The 7,864-nt window shown below is 36.7% G+C and overlaps 1 long non-coding RNA gene across 1 annotated transcript; it reads right to left on the bottom strand.

The window, feature by feature from the left end:
• Positions 1-4,025: 4,025 nt before the first annotated feature.
• Positions 4,026-7,851, bottom strand: LOC136281722 (uncharacterized). The gene is made up of 3 exons (XR_010717931.1): positions 7,129-7,851; positions 6,179-6,376; positions 4,026-5,441 (listed from the first exon to the last, which is right to left on the bottom strand). It is a non-coding gene; the product is annotated as an uncharacterized lncRNA (long non-coding RNA).
• Positions 7,852-7,864: the final 13 nt, after the last annotated feature.

The following is a 7,864-nucleotide window of genomic DNA, read 5'->3' as shown; positions in this document are numbered from 1 at the left end:
GAATAGGCGTAAATTTTAGGGTTTATGGTAGTATAATAATTTCTGTTTATATTGTACAGCCGAATAGTAGTAATGATTCTGAAATATAATCTGTTCAGGACATGAGCACTCTATTGGTGAGCATGTTTAAGCTATGGGCCGACTGACTCTAGAGGATTATACACACCTACTACTTTCAACACTTGTTGAATTAAACAACAAAGTGCTTGATATTCTCTAAATAAAAAGCCAATCTTTGAACTCTAATATCAAAAAAAGAAGTTTGGTGCTGGTCCTGACTAAGGTCAGTAAACAAACCCAAACGCTAACATCTACGGAAGTCGTTGTTCGAGTTACAATTCAAGCTCCATAGACTACAAAGGGGAAAAACTTCGTGTTCGGTCCTACAGGCTCTTGAGCAAAAGACTCACATAAGGACTACCCAATGATCAGTTAAACCTAAACTGTTTTGAAAAAACGTTTACTCAAGTACCGAACACGACCAACTCAATACTGAAAGAAAATAATCAAACAACTAGACAAAACAGACAACAATCAGGAAGCTCAGCGTGCGGGCAAAGACTACCACAATAGTAACCTCATGTCTTTTGACATGAATAAAGTGATGGTAAAGCAAGCTTAGAACAGCAGAAATCGCCAGAAACTGCAACGGACACACAGGATGTGAGTAAGTTTTATTGATTTTACGCGTAAAATGTTCAAATTTTCAGCGGTTCCTCTCGTAACTTAACACCTAGTCACACAACGCGTAGCGCTTCCGTGAATTAATCGTTGGTTTTTTCTCGAGACGTGAGCTTGGGCCGCCTGTGATTATACTTAACAACAATTATCAGCAAGGCTTTTGCGCGGCATATCGATAACAAAGTATTAAGTTATACGCTTCGGTGGGATAATGTTGTCATGACCGTTCAAAGCAGAAATCTAACTGTGATTCCTTTATTTTGCTTAGTCATTCTGCGGACCAATCGAATTGCCAACGCAACACTATTGTATTTTTCATTGTTATAAAAAAGGGCAAAGTTTGAACTTTCTTACCACAAGTGTCTGAAGTGAGGTTGATATTATCAACTCTGTATGATTGTTTAAATTTGGCGTTGCCAATCGCTGTATTAGTGACAAAAAATCAATCTTTCAGTCACAAAATGAAAATATGGTCAAAGAATTCTGTTTCACCACGACAGCTGAGACAGTACTAAATTATTAGACCTAATTGTGCTCCATATCATCCGTGGTTAGAGTAGGAGTTGATCGAAAGGATTCATGGCAATGACAAGAATCATTGATTTCAAACATTTATAAACAGCTTACACACTCAGACAGAGTAAGATGCGACACTCCTTCAGACTGACGATTATGATGTACTTTCGCCCACCTCCCCTTCACATTTTATTAATTCGCAATGTTTTCATTGGATCTTACTGACAAACATTAAGGGAGGTAAGAGGGGTAGTGGGTGTCCCAACAAATCTGTCTGTGAGTGCAAGTTAGGAGCAGTGACGTCATAGCGACAATTGGATGTAAGGAATGGAGGAAGTGTTACCAATGACAACAGACTTTGTCCAAGCCAGTTTAGTAAGCATAAACGTAGTGACGGAGATAAAGGAAGGTTCCAAGCAATGAGGAGGTCCGAGCAGAGGGCAATTAACGTTTCAGATTTTTTATTCACTCCATTACTTGCAACTTATCGTGGGATAATTTAAATACACTTTTTTGGGGGGTTTACAAATATTTCATTTAGCTCTAGAAGTGTATGTATAACCTTTCAGATCATTAGTCGGATGAAATTGGTGCAAAATTTGTTTTCGATTCTTTTTTAAAGTCTCTTGAACCTGGCTTTCTCAGCCATTCAGCAAAGGTTGGCAATGCCCTCATGTTAGCTTTCTGGGCTTGTGATTTTCCCTATAGGCAAAGGAGCTTCTTTTTGTGGGCGCTTCGCAAATATGTATTTTTCTTTGACATGCATAAGGCCCAAATGATAAATACAGTAAACCGCTACATGCAGCAGAATGTGTCAGGTGCGTGGCATGGAGTCCAATCTGGGCAAACATCACTAAACATAGAGGTCAAGTAGTGGTTTCTTGGAATTAGACCCTCAAGTCAACGTGTAGTCCTTAGAATCGGTGATAGTCGCGAAACCGTAAGCAACCAACAAATTATCCTCTGCGGCCTCTTGTGCTATGAAAAGCTGTCAAAAACGTCACCAAGGCGTTGTTCATGAGGATGTTCACAGGTAGCCAGCCTGTCAGTCAATTAGCCAGCCGGTCAGCTAGCCAATCAATCTGTCTGTTAATCAGAGAGCTAGCCAGTCAATCAGACAGTCAGTCAGTCAGTCGGCCAAAGAAAAAGGATTTCAAAATACTGATTAATTTGATTAATTTATAATTTAGACGAACGATTGTGAAACACTTAAATGGAAATAATGACTGACCATATAAGGTTTTGCTTCCATTTCCTTTTATGATTGTTTGTTTGTTTATTGTATATTCCTCAAACACACCATTTTACGAACATAAAATTTCCTTCAGGTGTAAAATCAATTTTCAAACACTGGTCACTATATCATGCCTTTCTTTCCCGTTGTCCCGTTTCCATCCTTGTGAGGATTATAGCCATTAAAGTTATATTAATATTCAACATTGTTCCATGAGTGCGCGAAGGAGATGAGATGGTAATTAGCCAACGAGGTGCGTAGCACCGAGTGGCTATAACCAATCTCGCATTCAATAAGCACAAATGGTTTAATTATTTTATTAAATTTCATGAAATCCTGGACGTTTGAATGTTTTCAGCAAAAATTTTCAGTTTCCAACGCGTCACAAGGCACTTCCGAACGTGGTGACCCGGAAGATGAACTGATAACCGGAGATGAGTAAACCAATTAGGAAATCCGGGGATTTAAAATTCAATAATATTATGTTGGAACTTCCTTTTTAAGACCTTGGAAAAGTTCAATTTTGGAGAATCCTTTATTAGGTGGATACGTCTTTTCTATACTAATATATCCAGCTGCATTATGAATAATGGTGTAGCAACTCCTCTTTTTTCAATCGGAAGAGGGGTTAGACAGGGAGACCCTCTCTCGCCCTATTTATTTATTTTAGCCTTGGAAACCCTCCTTACCGCTATCAAACAGACTCGAGATATAAAAGGTATAGTAGTAGAAAACAAAGAAATCAAATGTATCACTTTCGCCGATGACTTAACAAACTTTTTACGCGATAAGGAATCTTATGACTCTCTTAGTTCCTTACTGAACACATATGGTGAATGTTCAGGGCTTAAACTAAATAAGGACAAAAAAGAAGCCTACTGGTTAGGAAGTTCCTATCGAAATCACGAAGCTCTCGATATTAATAAGGTGAATGAGCCAATTAAAATACTAGGTATATTTTTCACTTATGATCAGCGTAAAAGCAGAGAGCTTAACTTTGACCTTACTTTAAAGTCAATAAGAAAGTCCTTAAGTTGCTGGCAATGGAGAAACTTAACATTAATTGGTAAAATTCAATTAGTCAAAACATTTGCTATGCCTAAGTTTATGTATCGGGCCTCCTTTATCTCTTTTGATAAGGATATAATTAAAAGCATAAATTCTGTGATATTCAATTTCGTGTGGAGAGGCAAAGACAAAGTCAAAAGACTAGCCTTAATTAGTGAATACGAAGACGGTGGCCTCAAAATGCCTCACCCTGAATCTTTAATTAAAACTCAAAGAATGATAATAGTAGTCCGTGGAAAGTTTTCTTGTCTCATTATCTTAAGAATGTAGGAACCAGTTTTCTGCTTCAGTGCAATTTCAATCCATCGCGCCTACCCTGTAAACTACCTTCTTTTTATAAAGAATGTCTTGAAGTTTTGTCTGACTTTAATGGCAATCACGATATAATAGCTACAAAACAGGACGTTTTAAATGTGACTATCTGGAAGAACCAGAACCTCTTGATTAACAAGAAATCAATATACAACAAGAGAATAAAAGAAGCAGGTTTTGTGAAACTTGGAGATATTATATCAAATGACTCAAAATTAAAAAGGTGGGACGCTTTTAGAGAGAAAAATCTCTCCTTGTCAGATTACTTACTCCTACAAGGCATTTTTTCCGCCATTCCGCCTAACTGGAAACAGCTCCTTAACGTTGGAGAGAATAATAACAACCGAATTGACAAAACTGTTTCAGACGATGTTCAAGATATAACTAGAATGACTTCAAAATCAATCTATTCCACCCTGGTCAAACGAATCCAGATTTCTCCGACTGCCCAATCTAAGTTCAATTCCGTATATAATATTTCAGGTAATATAGACTGGAAAAATATTTATCTATTGCCGGGTCGAGTCACTCTTGACACCAGAACGAGAGCCTTTCAATACAAAATCTTAAATCGTATTCTCTACACCAATAAAATCCTATATAAAATGAATTTGGTTCCTTCTCCGATGTGTACCTTTTGTGGAGATCACGAAGAAACTCTTGAGCATCTTCTAATCAGCTGTACCTACACTAAAAACTTTTGGCTTTCGGTTATTTCTTGGTTAAATACTTACAATATGAAAATTGATAAGCTTGATGAGGTAACAATCCTCTTTGGTATTTCCGATAATATCCCTGGGAATTGTTTGTTAAATCACATAATCATTCTTGGAAAATATACCATTTATTCATGTCGTTGTAAAAATATCAAGCCGTCTGTATCCTTACTGAAGGCTAAAACATCTGAAACTCGGAAATTTGAATTTTTGATTGCAAAAAAGAATAAAAAAGAATCTATTCATTATAAAAAATGGGAAAACATGTTATTGTAACTCAATAGATGAGTATCGGGTATTAACAGTTCTACCAAAAAAAAAATTTGATGTAGAAGTATTTGTACAAATTAGGTTTATATTATTATATAACCACAACATAAATTAAATCTAGCCGACTGTGAATGTAATGTAACGCAGTATTTCGTAATTAGCGTAAGTGAGTAGCGTAAGCGTTAGTGTAATTAACTTTGTATTTGTTTGTATTATTCTAGTATTTGTGCTTTAAGTGAGAATAAAAAAAATGTTAAAAAATAAATAAATAAATAAATAATAATATTATGGCATTTTTTATGTCTTTGCTGCTGCTTTTTATGTCTTTGCTGTCTTTGACAAGCGGCCGGTATGCGGAAAGGATAAGCAACGTCGAAAGTGTCAGATACGTAAACAGAATGCTAGAATGAATATGGCTCATTAGAGAATAAGACTCGAATCTCAAAGACTCGATTCCTCCTTGACTAAGTATTCTTTCACATGCATCTGCACAAGTAAAAAAAAACAGAAATAAAGTCAAAATTGTCCTCATTTGTCGATAGCGTTGTACAGTACTTCAAGATGTCCTGTATGTGCTCCTTGGATCGATGCCACATTCATCATTTAAAGTGTTATTGTGTATGTGTCCCCAATGTTGATCTGCACTTTGGAAAAGAAAGTAGTAAAAGTCAATTAAATTGTTAGGGATCCGTGCAACATGAACTTTGCTTAAAAGTTTCCCAGCCTCCGACAGATGAGTATCGTTGAACATTTTAAGTATGGTAGACCTAGTTTGCAACTTTTGTAGCCTATCAAGTGATCTTTTCCAACCTCACTGCAGTTATTGAGATTTGATTGGATTAATATATTATCGATATTAACTACAAAATCTCGAGCCCAATTTACGGCTCCGATCTTATTCCTGAACTGACTTTCTGGACCGCCACCTTTTGAATATGGCTACCCCAAGAGAGATGATGGTCAACTGGAACACCAAGAACCTTTGTCTACAATTTAACAAGCGGCTGAGATGGAAGGGTTCTTAGCTGGTAATGAGAACAAATTAAGGGCCTTTTTACATAAATGTAGGGGACCCCAATGTGGGGTAACCCACCAGTCCATATAATCTCTTATTTTATCTTGATCACGTTTACATGATAGGTGGGGTGACCCGCCTGTTTCAACCACTGAGAAAAATCTTCTCTCAAATTTGTTGTTTTTTCATTATGATACCAAAAATACGGAGCAGCACTTACAATGCTTAGAGTTCTAAATGTAGTAACAAAGAAGGTTGATTGTATTACTAACATTGTTAATCTTACATTACTTGTGATGAATCACCAAGTACAGCACTTGTTACTAGTCACTCGTTTACTTTTCATATATCACATGCTTCCAATACCTGGTGCATCACCTACATGGTGTTCCATCTATGTCAAATTACGGCGTCACTTGCGTCACAAGGTCGTTTTGGAAATAGATATCGGCAGTCTCATTTGAATTGAACATAACACGAACAGTTAACCAGACTGAACCTCTTGTAGCGCTAGTAGGACAAGAGCTTGCTCTCATCTCCAGCCTCCTTTCATTTACATAAGGCCTGTGGAAGAAATACAGAGGTTAACCACATCTCTGCTGAGTGCCGCAAACCCAAAACCTACTGAAGAATTCACGACGAAAATTTAAAAAAAGAAAGAAAAATTATTCAAGGGCACAATGACTTAAGCGCGGGACAAAGTGAGCGACCACGAATAGTTTTTAGTTGTAGATTGTTTTGAAGAGAGCAACCCCAAGAACAGCTTTCATGTCGAACTTCCTTTAACAGCAGCTCATATTCAGTTCACGTGAATACCGACGATGTAGTTTCAGACTGTTTTATGACTCCTTCCCAATCATCTACATGACGCGCATGGCAAGAGACTGGGAATGGGGAGAAAGGAGATTGCTGTTTCTTTACCCGCAGCAATTTGCGTCCCCTTGCAGTCTGCGTTGTCAAGGCAATTGGCAAATTTTTTCAAACCTGTAAGATTTTATAAGGCACGTTCTCGCCATCAGCCTTCGATTAACTTTTGTTCTTCATGGATACTCCTGAATGCAATAAATTATAACTGAAACAGAGTTCAATATACATGTCCAAATCATGCACATACATCAAAAAAATAGTAAAGAACTTTACATCAACATAAATCTGGTTTGTCTCTCTATTGCGGTAAAGAACGGAAAATGCTATCATTTCATTATATCATCTCAAATAGTGCTTTTTTTATCTTCTCTTTTTCTTATCTTCTGCTAGATCCTGTTTTTGTTGCACAGTTTTTAGCTCCTATATATGTCTTCGAATAGAAAACAAACCTGAAGTAAGCTACGTCAAAATTTCTCTTATCTGCAACGTCGTAGAATACTCCACACCAAGTGAAGATTTCACATTAATCAGCTGAACTGTCATTATGTATGAATCCACAGAATTGATCTCCACTTTGGACAGGACACGTCTTCCCGTTCACTTCAAAGACGCCATCAACTGATAGATTTGTGACGCAGGTTGTTGTAGCAGGTTTAGCTGTAAATAAAAGGAAGAAAGTATCCGCCATTATGATTTTAAGCAAAATTGTCTTGTGCAGTAAATTTTGGGAATCTTTCCCCTTTAGTTTTTCAAGAAATTGCAAAAAAATTACGTTGAAGTATTAAATATTAAAAATAATTAAATATTTTCTCACACATGTCGCATAAAACTCAGCTGTTATATGTGGTGCATGCAGTTTATAATAATTTATGATTGTAATAATTATGGTTATAATAATGATAATCTCGACCGCGCCATGAACCAATCGTGCTCAGATTTCAGGATTCGTAACCGAGCCTGAACTTGGATAAAAAACAAGGCATTGCTTATCAAAGTTTGTGTAGTAAATCACTTACGCGTCTACCTTGTTCATAACTTTTATTATTTAGGAACAATGAAATTTTCATTTTCTTTGTTTCTTTCTTTCTGTATCTATTTATTTATTCACCAATTCATCAATTTAGGTTACTTTATTCTCTTTTTTTTTCCGGTCCATTCCCCCCTACCCGGTCCTAACATAAAACT

Source organism: Pocillopora verrucosa, chromosome 6 (assembly GCF_036669915.1).
Source record: "Pocillopora verrucosa isolate sample1 chromosome 6, ASM3666991v2, whole genome shotgun sequence".
Classification (NCBI taxonomy): domain Eukaryota; kingdom Metazoa; phylum Cnidaria; class Anthozoa; order Scleractinia; family Pocilloporidae; genus Pocillopora; species Pocillopora verrucosa.
Note: the sequence above shows the minus strand (reverse complement) of the source record. Positions and strands in the feature narration are given on the sequence as shown.